The 16,482-nt window shown below is 40.0% G+C and overlaps 1 protein-coding gene across 4 annotated transcripts in view; it reads left to right on the plus strand.

Moving 5' to 3' along the window:
- diaph2 (diaphanous-related formin 2) overlaps positions 1 to 16,482 on the plus strand; it is an 814,006-nt gene that overhangs the window by 345,429 nt on the left and 452,095 nt on the right. The window lies entirely within an intron of this gene.

Raw genomic sequence — 16,482 nt, forward strand, 5'->3', positions numbered from 1 at the left:
ATTTAAAATCCATTTTTATCATTATTATGAGGATAAATCAAATTTTAGCATTCTGTTCTAATGACAGTATAGTAGTGTCAAGTTTAAAGTGGTGTAACCTGATGGGAATGATGGATTTTCAACATAGATTATTGCTGAAAAGGAAATGGCATTAGGATCATCAGTGACACAACATAAGGAGTAGAATTCTTCCAAAGAAATTCTAATTCGCGGGTAAACTGGAGTAATTTACGCTGGCTTTTTCAGCGGGAGTTCACACCAGGATCTCCCACACTCTGTGCACTGCAAAGGCCATCAGTATGAATGTCATCAAATTTCAGGGAGCGGAACCTATTCATGCTGGAGAGGCTGAAATCGGTGGGCCTCTGCGCATATGCAGTGGCCCCGAACTGTCAGCCTCCCTGTTTGCTGGGCAGCCTGATCGCTGACTTCCCTCCAACCTGACTGGATCCCAAAGCACAGTGGTAACGAGATCCCCCAATTCGCTAAAAGTGGGGAGCTGGCCTGGACCTGCTGGTGTGAAGTACTTCTGGAGATGCTAGCAGATAGAGAGAATTCAGTCCCAGGCCTGCTAACAGTATTTAAATAGTAGGTAAAATGCTATTTAAATGCTATCTCTGCTTCCCAGCTGACTTCTGGCGCCGTGCAGATGCCGCCGGAAATCTGGATTTCGGAGATGCAAGTGCAGCACAAATGCTTGTGGTAATCGGCCGATGTGCAATTCCCCCAGCCCGCTACACAAATAAATTGCCACAGCTGGATGGGAGAATCATCCCCAAGATGTTTTGTTTTGACTCCAAGCATCTTTGTACCTTTAAAGTAGAAAATATTGCCTCGGTTTTCCAGAAAGAAAAACGGTGAGGCTAAGTTGGATGTCTTATAATGTTCAAAGATGCGCAGTTAAATTTACAGATCAGGTTATTGCTGTCCAACTTGTCCTGCTCCTCTGCAGACTTAGGCATATGCTACCTTGCCAGGAAATGCAACATTTTCGCATGAAGATGAAGAAGTTGTGGTATTTACCCACTACATATTCGCCAAGTGTACTAGAAAAAGTTGAGATTTGTCCATTCAAGTGTAAGTTCATTTTTAATGGCATGATGGGTCTGTTATTATTGCTAAATAGCATCTCTGACACACACAAATTATTTTTGCAAGTATGGAGTCAAATTCCTTCATGTTTTAATTATTGTTGGAGATTTTTTTTAAAAATGTCTCTTCCATCTCTTTCTTAATCATTTGGTTTACTGTATTTGATTGAATTAAATATTCTAAATTACACTTCCTGCTTTACTTGGAGCCTTGGTAAGGATTCTTCAATCTGGTTGAAGAGACATGCTATTGCTTGCTGTGCTCTTCCACTCCAAAGATCCTCTGTAGAGGATACTGTGTTGAAAGGAATTTTCCAGTTAATTTAAGCTGCCATGGAAAAGCACATAAAATGTTTGCAGGCTTAATGAACCCCTGACCCTTGTTGCTGACTACAAATTCTGGACTGACATGGTTAAATAAGAAAGTAGCTGGAACAGAAAAAAAAATCTTCAGAATGGAATGTAATTTTTCCTAATTCTAACCACCCAATCTAACCAAGGGAGCACCACCAACCCCTTTATAAAAGAGGGGCATCCTCCTCGCACCACCCCCTACAAATAATGAGTCACCCTCCCACCCCCCAACACTACACCACCTCCCCCTCTCCCTCCCCCTCACCCCTTCATTTTGCCAGGGGGTAGTGCACCATTGGCACTGCCAAAGTGCATTGTCTGAAGGGAGGGGCCTAAGTGGGGGAGCGGGAGTCTGATGGGAGAGGGGGATGAGTGGAGATAGCTTGGGGGTGGGGGGGTGGTTCTTAAGGGTGGTTTTGAGGGGGAAGGGGAGCTGAGTGGATGGTTTGGTCGGGTCACCCTCATGCCTGTGTGGTGTTGATTATTTGAGTGGTGAGGGGGAGAATGCCCCTATTTGTTGAGGGTTGGTGGTCCTCCTCTGGATCCAGCATGTCAAGCTTACCAGCTAGTTGTTACCAGCATCCAAGTCTGCCTGGTGCGTTTCCCACTGGAAAGGCAGATGAATGATATGGGGGCAATGAATTGGCTCTCACATCTACTCATTGTATTACAATTAGTATGTTCACTTGTATAAGTTTATACAAAGGAGCAAATAGATTAGCAACTGTTTTTTTTTAGTTTGATTAAAATTGGATGCTCCGTAACTCATTGAGAGACAATTAGAACCACCAATCTTCCCACTGTCTGAGTCCATCACTGCATTCTACTCAAAGCAGGGCAAATTGTATTTTCCATTTACTATTACTTTGAATGACCAAAAAAGTCTTTATTTTCTTAATTACGTTAATGGCACTGGTTTCTTAGTGAGCCTTGTCGTACTGAACATTTATGCACTTTTAGAACATGGGACCTCTGATACCAGAAACTGAGATGTTATCAATTTTCAGTGCCCTGAGCATAATTATAAATGGAGTATAGCAACTGTTTGAGGTCTGCATCGTGGTATCACTTGTTCTTTCAAAATAGTGTTCATTTGAGCAACAGAAGCAATTTCTGAAAATAACTCAACAGCACTAAAACAATGTAAAGTCATTGGAAAGTAGAGAAATGAACCATTAACAGTTTTGCATGGAAGCATTTGATGGTCCATCTTATTCTTAATTTATACAATTCAGTCACATAAACTCCCTTCAATTGATACCGTTAGCACTTATGCAACAAAAGTCGAAGTTTTGAAATTATTGTACTGGATTTAATTTGTTATTTAATAATTCCATTATCAATAATCCATCTTATGAGTATGAAGGCTATGTGAGATGGTAGGTTTTCATACTGGAATGGACCAAGTGTGATGCTGAATTCCAGAATCATTCTGTTTAGAAGCAAATAAAAGATGCAAGTGAAAGATTTTCTTTGGTCACTTGGAATATTTTATCCTTTCCCTTGAGCTTACTAGTTGTCTCCTCCAACCACCTCCCAACCCATCTTTTCCTTTATATAAGGTGTTGACTTTTTGTTTAGATATAGTTCTGTGGGTGCTTGTAATATTGTGTGTGCGTATGCATGCTACCCACCACAACAAGGTTCAGAGGATATTGTAGCTGAGTGCAGTTATGGCCATGATTGACATCCAGACCCAGAGGCTTTGGAGTTTCCAGTCAGAATTTGGAGCACAATCTAATTTTTCCCCTTCTGGCTCCAGAGTCCTGAAGTGAGTTGTAATTTCCTTCTGATTATTTCCACTCCAATCAGCTAACTCAGCACAAACCAGGAATCATACCTTAAATTGTGATGATAAAGTGTCACTGTTCCACATGATCACACTGACCACTTCTCAGTGCAATAATAAAAATTGCCCCTTTCATTCACTTCTGTTCTCCTTGACACAAAATTAGTAAGGTTATGCAGCTGGTCAAGGTCAAGGGAGATAATTGCATTTATTCCTTTGATGTTGCTGCTGTCCATGAGCCTGATTTAGGCTCTTCTTCATTACCGTATTTTTCAGATGTACTCCATGGCTTATTTTTTGACAGTGTTTGTCATTATCAACTTTGAAGAAAGGCCTTTCAAGATGTTCTCCACCCCTCCTGCTCCTGTCCCTTTGTAGTGTACATGTAAACTCATATTCATGCAATTAAAAATCGCACAGGGGAATTTCACAGTAACTTCTTTGCAGTGTTAATATAAGCCTTACTTGTGACTAATAAATAAACTTTAAAGAAAAGTACTTCCTCCATCTTGGTTGTCTGCTTAAAGCTAATATGTTGCAAAGGGAAGTTGCAGAAGGTAATTAAAAAATTGGGTGTGATTACTTAAGACTGTACAGCTTCAACTTGCTGGGAATTTTGTGAAAATATTGACTTTTGATGCGTTTGTGAAAGGTATCTATTTTTATTAATTATTTTGTCTTATGTGCATATGGCATCATCCTCCTATCACTATCTCTTCCAACAGTTTGATGTCAAACAGAATGCATGTCGATTTGAACCTTTGCCATCTTTGCTATAAAAGGGCATGAACGTGTGGAAAGCGAAATCAAACTCGTTCTGGGACATCAGTCCCATCCCTGCCACGGTAGTTTTCCCCATTATGGATTATACTATATGTTCAGTCTCCTGAAAGAAAATCCCCTGATAAATAATCCTTCACCTGTGAGAAATTAGCAACTGAAATATCAATCTATCTTCACAAGTCAATTTTGACAGCTACCCTGCACAAATGACATCCTGGACAGTCAACAATTCATGTGTATATTGGTTGTTTGTGAAATATAGGCACCAAAGGTTTTCTTTAAGAAGGTGTGTTAGCCTAATAGCAGTAGAAAATTAATGGTTTGGCAGTGTCAGTAGCATGAGATAAAGGGAGAGGTTTCATTTAAAAAAAAGATAACTGGATCGAGTTAGTCAAATACACTTTGTTTATTGATTCATGGGATCTGGACATGGCTTGCTAGGCCAGCATTATTCTTCATCCTTAATTGCCCTTGAGAAGGTGGTGATCTGCCTTCTTGAAACACTACAGCATATGTGGTGTAGGTACACTCTGGTGCTCTTAGGGAGGGAATCCTAGGATTTTGATCCAGTGACAGTGAAGGAATGGCAATATATTTCCAAATCAGGACGGTGAGTGGCTTGAAGAGAAACTTCCAGGAGATGGTGTTCCCATGTGTCTCTGCCCTTGCACTTCCAGTAATAGTGTTGGTAGGTTTGGAAGATATGAAAATGGAAGATTCAAAGGGGAAATGCATAAAAAGCTGATAATATTGTTTATGATACTGACAATTGTGTGAAAGTTCCGCGATAGTATGGCAGGAGACTAGGATAATCTGATGTGAAAATTTGTCATTCTAATTCAAGCTGAAAATGGATGGTGAGGAGGGAGGTGAGAAGTAATTATTTGTGATGAGAAGACCATTCCACTTGTACTTCTCTTTCAAGTTATCACGAATCTTCAGCGCTTTAGGTTAAATAATTACTTTTCATAGTAAACTGTTCAAATGCTTTTCGGGATTTGTGAAGCATTAAATTAAAGAACTTTTCATGTTTGCCTTGGCATATTATTTCCTTCCAAATGGTCCACAGAAATAAAGTTTCACTAAACAGGGTATTGTGAGTTTCTCCCAAATCCACTTTTTTGAATAGTCATAAAATTGTCAACTTTGCATGATGGTCTTGCCAATTCTGACCCAATCATTTTAGGTTGTAAGAGCTCTGGGAAAAAGACCATTCAGTATTTTTGGCAACAAGTCTAATCTGAGTTTGCTTTGCAAGATAAACTGGATTTTCTCTGGTTAGACAAACCATTTCTTTTAGATTATTTATTCAATTTTAAAATGTGTTTCAATACAGAATCTTTAATCATTTTATTTCTTGATGTCACAAGTAGGCTTACATTAACATTGCAATGAAGCCACTGTGAAAATCCCCTAGTCGCCACACTCCACGCCTGTGCAGGTACATTGAAGAAAAATGTTAGCATGGCCAGTGCACCTAACCAGCACGTCTTTTGGACTGTGGGAGTACCTGGAGGAAACCCACGAGAACGTGCACACTCTGCACAGATGGTGACTCAAGCCAGGAATCAAACTCTGGTCCCTGAGGCTGTGAGGCAGCAGTGTTAAGCACTGTGCCACCATGCCATCCTGTCCCCTGGTTCTAGAATTCTCTACCAAGGGAAACAATTTCACTCTGCCATTCATAATCTTGTACACCTCAATCAAGTCACCCTTCAGCCTCCTTTGTTCCAAGGCAAATATCTGCAACTGATCCAATCTCTCCTCGTAATTACATTTTTCTAGCCCTGGCAACAAATCATATAGTGCTGAAAAATCCTCAGCCAGTCTGGCAGCTTCTGGAGAAATAGAGTTAACGATAAAACTGATGTGTGGAGCTCCATCGAAGTGGGTCTCCATCTTTTGTGAACAGATCACTTGACACTTTCTCAATGCTACAAGCACAGCACAAATTTGCCAATCCCATGTTGTGTCTTCTGTTTCTATTTTCTGGTTCCCCATAACTTCCTGTCCCCTTTTCATCCTCCTCTTCTGATCTACCAGCCGCCTCATCTCTGCCGTCACATGCAATGTCCCCCTTGGTCACCCAATTCATTCACCACACTCCAGGTGACCCTGTTCTTTCCCTGTCACGAATTCAATTTTGATTTTTTTTTTCTTAAATGCTGACATGCAATGTGGGCATCACTGGCTGGGCCCGCATTTGTTCCCCTATTCCTGACTGCCTCAGCCCTTGGACTAATCAGATTGCTGGGCCATTTAAGAATCAACCATGTTACTGAGAATCTGGAGTCAATGTGGGCCAGACCAGATAAAAATGGCAGATCTCCCTTCCCTAAAGGGACGTTAGTGAACCAAATGCGTTTTTCTGGCAGTTGACAATGGTCATCATTCAAGATATTGAATTTGATGATCAGCCATGATCAAAATGAATGGCAGAGCAGGCCCAAATGGCCAAACAACCCATTCTCGTCCCCATCTTGAGAGGGTGTGAAGATTTGTGGTCTGCAAGTCTTTTCCAGGGCCACTCAGCTCCTGGCCTCATTACAGCCTTAGCCCAAACGTGGACAAAAGAACTGAACTCAAGAAGTATTTGACTGATTTAACATCAAGGATCCCTAGCAAAACTGGAGTCAATGGGAATTGGTGAGGGATCAGGGGACTCTCCACTGGTCGGGGTCGTACCCAGCACAAGATGGCTGTGGTTGCTGGAGGTCAGTTATCTCAGTTCCAAGGCATCTCTGCAGGAATTCCTCAGGGAAGGGTTCTAGGCCCAAACATTTCGATCTGCTTTAATGACCATCCCTCCGGCATAAAGGAAGATGGTTGTGGTTGCTTGAGGTCACTAATCTCAGCTCCAGGACATCGCTGCAGAAATTCCTCAGGAAGGTGTCTTAGGCCCAATCGTCATTTGCCTCTTCAGTGGCCTTCCTCTGATGATTAAGTCTGAAGTGGGGATGTTCAGATATTGAAGGTGGCCATGTCCAAATACAGCAAGACCTGGACAATATCCAGACTTAGGCTGACAAGTGGAAAGTAACATTCACACTTCGCAATGCCGAGACAATGACCATCTCCGACTACAAAGAATCTATCCATTGCCCCTTTAAAATTCAGTGGCATTATCATGGCTTAGTTCCTGCGCTGTTAACATCCTGAAGTATCATTGACCAGAAACTGAACTTGATTGGCCATGCAGATACTGTGCTTACAAGAATAGGTCAGGAGGCTGCACAGATCTGCGATGACCTGATTCCCCACAGCACCTCTATCATCTACAATGCACATCAGTTATCCCTTGCAATTTCAAACTTATGTCCACTGCCTATGGACCTCATGTGGTTATGCGAACATTTTTACTGGGTAAACACAGTAAGAAGTCTCACAACACCAGGTTAAAGTCCAACGGGTTTATTTGCTAGCACAAGCCATTAGCTTTTGGAGTGCTGCTCCTTCATCAGGTGAGTGGGAGTTGTGTTCACAAATGGCACATAAAGACACAAACTCAATTTACAAAATAATGGTTGGAATGCAAGTCTTTACAGATAATCAAGTCTTAAAGGTACAGACAATGTGAGTGGAGAGAGGGTTAAGCACAGGTTAAAGAGATGTGTATTGTCCTGGCTGGTGTTTCCTCCAAGTGCTCTGGTTTCCTCCCACAGTCCAAAGATGTACAATTTAGGTGGATTGGTCATAGTAAGTAAAAACGCTTCTTCGTATCCCAAGATGTGTCAGTTAGATGAACTAGCCCATGGTAAATGTGTGGGGTTATGGGGATAGGTTGAGGGAGAAGGCCTGAATATAATTGCCAGAGAGTTGGTCTCAGCTCTAAGGGTCAAATGACCTTCTGCACTGAGAGATTCTATGTAAGTGGATTTCCTCCTGAGTTGAGCACCCAAAACTTTAACCTGCCTCTGAATGGCTATCTATTTGCTGGAAAAAATTTTTTGCTTTGTTTCCAACGCTGCTGCTTTTTTACATCCTAATTCTTGTGTATTCTGTGAATTTGATGCATTTCTAATGCCATCACTGGAATCAGATGATGGTATCATCAGTGTATTCAATTTCAGTTCTTTGGACTGGACATTTGTTTTACTTAGAATGACAATGATTGCAAAGATATGCTCAAAATTTGTTGACTTGCTGTTTTCTGCTCTCTTTTGTGCAACTACCAACAGAACAGATTTGCATTTCAGCATCATATATGTTTATATTTCTATTTTGTTAAGAACTCTGCTGATGCTGGATGCAAGGATATCCCAAAAACTGAAAGAATGACTGGAATGCCAGTTCTTAAGAGTTTGTTTTTTCAGTTTAGTATTATATGATGATAGACACACAGACTGGTGAGGGGAAACATGAAATCAGTTTTATTAACAGGGAAAACACAACATGCAAAGGCGCAATGCGAAACAAAGGTACACTTGGCTACAATAATGGCTATACACACATACATTATATTATAGAATTAAACTCGTTCCCATATATATCCCTGATCTCTTGTCCCAAAACATTCACCCCATACAATATAATGCTATACTTTAAATCTAGCAAGTAGTTACCACCCATGAGTTATCCCTAAGTATAGGAAGCCACCTTCGATTCAGCATAATTTGTCTGAGGTTTTCACATCAGCTGTTTCCTGGGAGAGTTCTGCTTTCCAGTTGGGTGTGGCTGTGATCAGAATTGCTTTTCCAGCTGCTTCATTTCTTTCTCCTTTCCACTTCTGCTGCCAATACAGATCTATTCAACTACTGAGGCACCATATTTCCCTTCTGGTCTCTTCCTATCTAAATGACTCATTTTAGAAACTGGGCTTTTATTTTAGTGAGGAGAACTGTTTTCTCATGTCTGTCTTTGAACACATCTCTTCTACAGTTTTAACAACTTAAGTTCTATACTTCCATTGTTCCCTGTTTCACCTAAGTAAATATTTAAAGGCAAAATACTGCGGATGCTGGAACCTGAAACAAAGCCAAAGATGCTGGAAAAGCTCAGCAGGCCTGACAGCATCTGTGGAGAGAGAATACAGCCAACGTTTCGGGTCAGGATGACCTTCGTCAGAGCTGAAAACAAATAAATCGGGCAAGATTTATACTCTGGTGGGGCGGGTTGTGGGTGGTGTTACTGGTGGAAGATGTAAGTGATAGGAATGGCCTGGATAAAGGGGATGTAAATGGTGATGGTGAAGGCAGAGAAGGGTGCTGAGAGCATCCGTTAAGAGATGAAAATGTGTGAATGATAGAACAAAGGTGTGGATTGTCAATGGGCAACCTGAGGAATGTGGCATTGACCCTAGCTTTGGGGGGTGAGGGGGGATAGATTTCGGAGAAGAAAAAACAAGAATATAAAGTGATAAAGATAGATGAATAAGATGAAAAGAGGTGAAACAAAATAAATGGAAATGAGGTGAAGATGGAGGGAGAGAGTTCATGCTTTGAAGTTGTTGAACTCTGTTCAATCTGGAAGGCGGTAAAGTGTCTAATCGGAAGATTATTAATGTAGATGAATAAAAATTTAGACACGAACGTACTGTTAGCTTTAAGGCAGGTGTCCAAAAGCCAATACGGGATTTTGGAAAAACATCTGATAATTTAATAACAGTGAAGGAGTGAAGAGAAATGAAGTGTCGTCAGGTACACTTTCAAACTCATGTATTAATTTCAGATGATGCAGCAAAAGGGCTGCATGAGGTTCAGAAGTAGGAGGAACCAAGGACAGCAATGGAAGCCTTTGCAAATGATGCTCTTGAAAAGATTAAATAAAAGTGGAACTGGGTGAGAATTGTCCCACCCAACTGGACGATACTGGATTTGGAGGAAAATGTGTGATCAGTCAAGTTAAAGGCTGCACACAGGCCAAGGAAGATGAGGACAGTTAGTTTACCTTTGTCACAGACTCCTAGAATGTCATTTTTGACTCCGGTAGGAGCCATTTTGCTATCGTGGTGGGGGCAGAAACCTGATTGCAGTCAAAAATCTTGTCGGACGTCAGTTGTCAAAATGGTGTAGAGTATAGACTTGGAAAGATGACTACCACCAGAACTAAAATCCAATTTTGTTTTCATCCCCTCCTAATTCTTCTCTATGAAGCTTACTTTTTATAACCAGTTTCTTATATGACACCTTAATAAGCACCATCTGCATCTGTACATTTTCACAATAGCTATGTTTAACTGCTAAGTCAGGTAGAAGCTGTTTTATACAAATCCATGCTGACTGACCCCGGGTTACCCCATGCCTTTCTAACTTAACTAATTTCATCTCATGCTACGAGCATTCAAAGTTGACCCACGAGTGAGCCAACATGCCAAGAAATCTTTTAAAGGATTACTTGATTACATGCGTCAGTTCACCCATATGTTGATTTCTGTTCATTCATTAAATTTAATGGATATTATTATTACCTTTTATAATCAATGATTTTCAATCGGTCAAGTCCTTTTTGTACCTCACTTTGACAAAATGGCATTGACTTCTTACCAAAATCTAAGTCCCCTAACAGCGGCTTGTAGCTCCTTACAAATGTTACATGAAATAGAGATCACCTTTCAATTCAAGTAGTACCAATTGCAAAGTGTGTTAACTGGACTGAATTACAAGTGGTTACAGCAAACCACTTATTTCATGCATGTTTCCATTATTATGGGTCACATGCTACAAATGACAATGGAGTCTATTTTGTTATTGATACAAGAGTTCATTCTTGCTTTTATCATGGAGATGAGATGAAACATTTTACTGCAAGCTGACTTTCATAGCTATTTTCACATGGAATGCAGAGTGCAATTGCTGAAATGAAAGAAGTTTATTTCTAGACAAGATGCTCTCCAGGTTTGCAGAAGAAGTTAGATCCTGCTTTTACTAAACATTTATGATTTCCTATAATAGTATCATACTTGCGTGCCACCATTATATGTCCAAATGCAACATTATACGCTGTAAAAACAAAACTTGGTGCATTCCATTAAAATGTAGCTTGAATTTACTATAAGTGCATGTGTTGATTTGCAACTTGCTGGAAAATAATCAGTCTAGGCTTATATAATACGTTCAATTACTAAAGCACTCTTTATATTTTGACAGTGTGACTGGCAATTAACTTTTAAATGCTGCAATGTTTGAAAGGTGCGTGAATAATCCTAAAAGCATGGCTCAAATGTATGGATTTTTTTTGGTGCATCTCACTGAATTAGGTGCAATAATATTTTGCTATTGTGTTAACTGATTAATTATCTGGTGTCTTAGATTACAAACTGTCATTGTAGCTGCAAAGATTTTGCCATAGCTGTTATGTTTTGTTTGAAATATAGCTGAGTAAAAACATTATTAAGAAGCCATGCTGAGGTTAGGACAACAAGTGGAATGATATTGTCAAATGTAATGTTGCATTTTGAGATCTCTGACCACTGGAGAGAATGAAAGTTGATTCATAGATTTAAAGGAACTAAAAGGACTCGTGATTTATTCTGCATCCAAAAATATATGAGAGCTAAATATCCACTATTTCTGTCTACTGGAAAAACATCCATCAGCAATCTTCGGGTAAGCATTCTCCAAGGCAGCCGTCATGGCACATGACAGCGCAGAGTCGCTGAGCAGAGACTGGTAGCCAAGTTCCCCACACATGAGGGCAGTCTCAACAGGGATCTTGGGTTCATGTCACACTATCTGTAACCCCCATGACTTGCCTGAACTTGCAACATCTCACTTACTGTCCTGTCTGGAGACAATACTCATCTCTTTAACCTATGCTTATTGCTATCTCCACTCACATTGTCCGCACCTTTAAGATTTGAATAGCAGATTAGCTGTAAAGACTTGCATTCTAATCAGTATTCTGTAAACTGTGTGTGCCTTTACATGCCCTGTTTCTGATCAGAGCTTTCCACTCACCTGATGAAGGAACAGCGTTCCGAAAACTTGTGGGTTTATTATCAAATAAACTTGTTGGACTTTAACCTAAGAAAACAGTCTTACTGGAAAAGCAGTCAGGCTTGGTCTCACTTTAATGCAAGAAAATATGATTGCTATATATGAGATTGTATTTAAAGCACTTCTGATTTTTGTAGAACAGCTTTTAACTTTGGAGTATAATGTTAGCAAGTGTGAGGTTATCCACTTTGGTACAAATAATAATAGAAGGGATTATTATTTAAAAGGCGAAAAGCTGCAGCATGCTACGGTGCAGAGGAACCTGGGGGTCCTTGTGCACGAATCGCAAAAACCCAGTCTGCAGGTGCAGCAGGTGATCAAGAAGGCGAATGGAATGTTGGCCTTTACCGCGAGGGGGATAGAATATAAAAGCAGGAAGTTCTTGCTGCAACTGTACAGGGTACTGGTGAGGCCGCAGTTGGAGTACTGTGTGCAGTTTTGGTCGCCGCACTTGCGGAAGGATATATTGGCCTTGGAGGGAGTGCAGAGAAGGTTCACTGGGCTGATAGCAGAGATGAGGGCGTTAGCCTATGAAGAGAGACTGAATAGACTGGGTCTGTACTCGTTGGAGTTTAGAAGGCTGAGGGGGGATCTTGTAGAGACATATAAGATAATGAAGGGGATAGATAGGGTAGAGGTAGAGAGATTCTTCTCACTTAGAAAGGATAGCAGGACTAGAGGACGCAGCCTCAAGATGAGGGGAGGACAGTTTAGATCAGAGTTGAGGAGGAACTTCTTCACTCAAAGGGTGGTGTATCTCTGGAATTCTCTGCCCATTGAAGTGGTGGAGGCTACCTCACTGAATATATTTAAGTCACGGGTAGATAGGTTTCTGATAGACAGGGGAATTAAGGGTTATGGTGAGAAAGCGGGAAAGTGGAACTGATCCACTTCAGATCAGTCATGATCTTATTGAATGGCGGGGCAGGCTCAAAGGGCTAGATGGCCTACTCCTGCTCCTATTTCTTATGTTCTTAACTAAGACAATTTTCAAAATTTTTAATCCAGAAGGAAAAAGTATATTTAGAATTTTTAAAAATTGCTCATTTCTTAAAACTCACTTTTCGTTGGGTGACCTGAAATAATTGACTAGTGTTTGTCTATTTATATTTGTATTTATTTGTTGACTCTACAAAGTGTTTAGATTGAGTTTTTGATCAAAAAATCTAATTGTTTTGTCCAGGATTTTAAAGAACACTGAAAGCACTGGGAATATTTAGCAGGTCAGGCAGCATCAGTGGAGGGTCATAAGCAATACTTCTGCTGAGTTGCATGGATACGCAGCCATGCAATGGTCTGAAAAGTACCGTGCACACTGTGTTCTGAGAAGTAATAAAAACACATTTACAATGGGCCACACAGTGAAAAATGAGCTGTGCACAATAATTATGTTAAAAAGAGAATGTTGGTCTTGAGGTTGAGCAAATGGCAACAGTTGACTCATTGCCAGCACCAGTTATGTGGGAAAAAAATTAACTCTGAAATTATTGAATTCTGTGTAGAGTCCAGAGTGGTATAAAATGCCTTGCCAAAAGATGAAGTCCTATTATTTGAGCTTCTACTAAGCTTTATTGGAACAGTGTGGCAGTGAGGTGGAGGATTAAAATGGTAAACAATTGAAAGCTCAGGGTCATGTTTGTGGATTAAACAGTGTGATGAAAGTGTACAAATGAATTGTGTATATGTTGTGTTTTTTCTGTTTCAGGAGAATATCTTAGTTTTTTTTCATACAAGCAGTAAATCAGGCAGGAAAATTGCTCAGATGCTGGGGATGTAGCATTACTCATTTCTACCTTGCAAATGTTTATGGTTAGCGGAGATAATGAACTGTTGTTTGCTTAAGTTCCTCTGGAATTTCAGTTTTAGAATGATTGACAGGGTCATGTGATGTGTAGTTTATATGCAGACCTGGATCTGTTAGGGAAAAAACATGCTTTGGCAGAAAGGAGTTGGGGTTTCACTGCTCTAGTTGAAGAGTTTTGCAAGCTTATGGATTTTCTGTTTCCCTGAAAATCCAAGGCCGTTCACATTCATTATAGTAAGCATATTTGAGGTTGCTAACTATATTTAAAATGGGTTTTAAGTCTGTAAGAAGAATGTTGCTTATTTGGAACTGAAATCATGATAAGTTACAAATTAGGGTTGTTTCTTCTCAATGCTTCATTTTATTAGCATTATACCTAAATTGTTACGAATAAAGCTTGTCTTGATAAAAGATGCTTAATTTGTTGTCATTGCTGCTGCACCCTGTGTGGATTTGATTACTTGTGCACAGCAACGTTCGAGCAGGTACACAATTACAACAAATGCTCAGATCAAAATAAAAAGGAGCACAATCACTTGTATGATTGATGTTCTCAAGGAGTCTAGCCAGCCTGAAGGACAACCTCTGAGAGTCAAGGGTTGGGTCTGCTTGAGTTTCTCTGCCTCTTTTTTAATATGACCAGCTAGATTGGTTATGGGTTCCAAACTATTGGTTATGGATTTGCAACATTCTGGTCCAATTAAGGCACATGCGACAGCTCATAGATTTCTTAGACGACATTGGACAGTTGGCATTTAATTGAATGTAACGTGGTTGCAAAGTAAATAATAATTTCACTTACCTGGTATTGACCAACAGCTGCGAGCATAAGAGAGCTGTAAGAACTGTCAATGGATTGTTGATTGCCAAAATGATTACATGTGTTTCTATTCTTTTAATATTGGGTTTACTGACTTTAACTCGAATAGGACCAGGACCTAAGGCCATTCAATGTTCCTCTCAGCAACTGCATGGAACACTTACTTACACATGGCAAACACAAATGCTAGCATTTCCAAACTATCAGAATGTCAGGTTTTTTCGCATGTCCCTATACGTGCTGAGAGGGAATACCTTTGCAACTGTGGGGCAGCTCTAATTACAGCATTACTCATTAGGATATGGCTTCAGTTGTATCCAGTGCCGTCACCGTGGACTGTACTTCTCATTGATTAGGGCGCATGTTTGTCCTGTGACAACCACGTCATAGGGTCCCTCGCATCGAACACCTAACACTTTCTTGTCTGTCATGAATTTCACCATTACCTTATCCCCTTACGTGGATAACTGGAGAGTATTATTTCTTGCTGATTCCATCCCATCCCTATGTTGCTGTTGAATGATTACCTGATTTTTAAGAGAAAGCAGGTGATCCAACAAATCCCTCAGACTGCTCATTGGCTTATTTCAAGTTTTCCCTTCCTCCCTCCCTCCCTGTTTTTGGCTCCTCTGGGAAGCACAGTGCTTTCTCAGTCATTAATCCAAAAGAGGTTAGCCCTGTTCCTCATGCAGGGATAGCTCTCTGACACAGCAATACTGAAGGCAAAGCCGGCACTCAATTGTGTCCTCCTCGTAAAATTGTATAGTAGTTCTAGCTAAACTATTCTTCAATGTCCGGTTCATTTGTTCTATCATTCCTGAGCTCTCGGGATGATGTGATATATGAAATCTTTGTTTTATCCCCAAAATCCGATAAGCTTCTCTCAAGACTCTCCCTGCAAAGTGAATTCCCTGGTCAGTGTCTAATTGAAGAGGATCTCCCCATCTAGCTACTATTTCATTCGCCAATATCAGAGCCAAGTAGAAATATTCCAATTAATTGGACTGCACTCAATATTCCAATTCCCTTCTGTTTAAATTCCGATCTCTATTGTCTCAACTACTTCTATGCAGTTTGCTTCACAAGGTCTTTGAAACAGAAATCAAACTGATTCCAGGCAGTAACCTATTTTAATTGTTTGTTCTTTGTTTTACGTAGCATCATTTTTAAGGTAGCTGGCAAACCAAATATTCTCCTATGTCAGAATAGTCCCAAATTCAAAAGTGTGTTTTGGGCTGACAAATGTCCAATAGTTTATATATTATCTTCCTCTTTTTTTTAAAGAAACAAACTTTATTCCAACATCCATAGCTACCACTTAGTGTTTTTATTACTTTTTCCTCCTCCTCTTTGAATCCCATTAAATGTCTCTTTTTTTATCACCATAATTGTCCCCATTATCCGTCAAATGAATCCTACTTTTAATTCTGTCCTACTCTTGTTCAGCTAACAGCTTTCCTATAACATCCCTTCTATTATACTGTTCACTTCCTCACGTCTAAACTCACATCTATCTCATCTATACATCGCATACCTGTTCCTTTCCTTCAATGTTCATGTATCCCACTGGGTTATTTTCCTACAGCATTCAAGTGGAACATAATAAAGTTTATTTATTAGTCACAAGTAAGGCTTACATTAATACTGCAATGAAGTTACTGTGAAATACACAATAAAGAAATTGCTGCACTTCACAAATTTTAAAAAGTCACTTCCCACTTCCAGCTTCTTAAAGCGACAGAGCTCAAGATCAACAAATTTCAAAAACTTATCTTATTTCGGTTTACACTTTAATACAATCTATTTCCCATTGGGTTTGATAGAGTTTAAAATCAATCTCAGTTAGGGAGAAAGTAATATTAAAACCTTAATGCAAACAACATAACCAAAAGATCCACTCAAGCACT

The sequence above is a fragment of the Carcharhinus amblyrhynchos genome, chromosome 4 (genome assembly GCF_965287045.1).
Source record: "Carcharhinus amblyrhynchos chromosome 4, sCarAmb.v2.hapA, whole genome shotgun sequence".
NCBI lineage: Eukaryota > Metazoa > Chordata > Chondrichthyes > Carcharhiniformes > Carcharhinidae > Carcharhinus > Carcharhinus amblyrhynchos.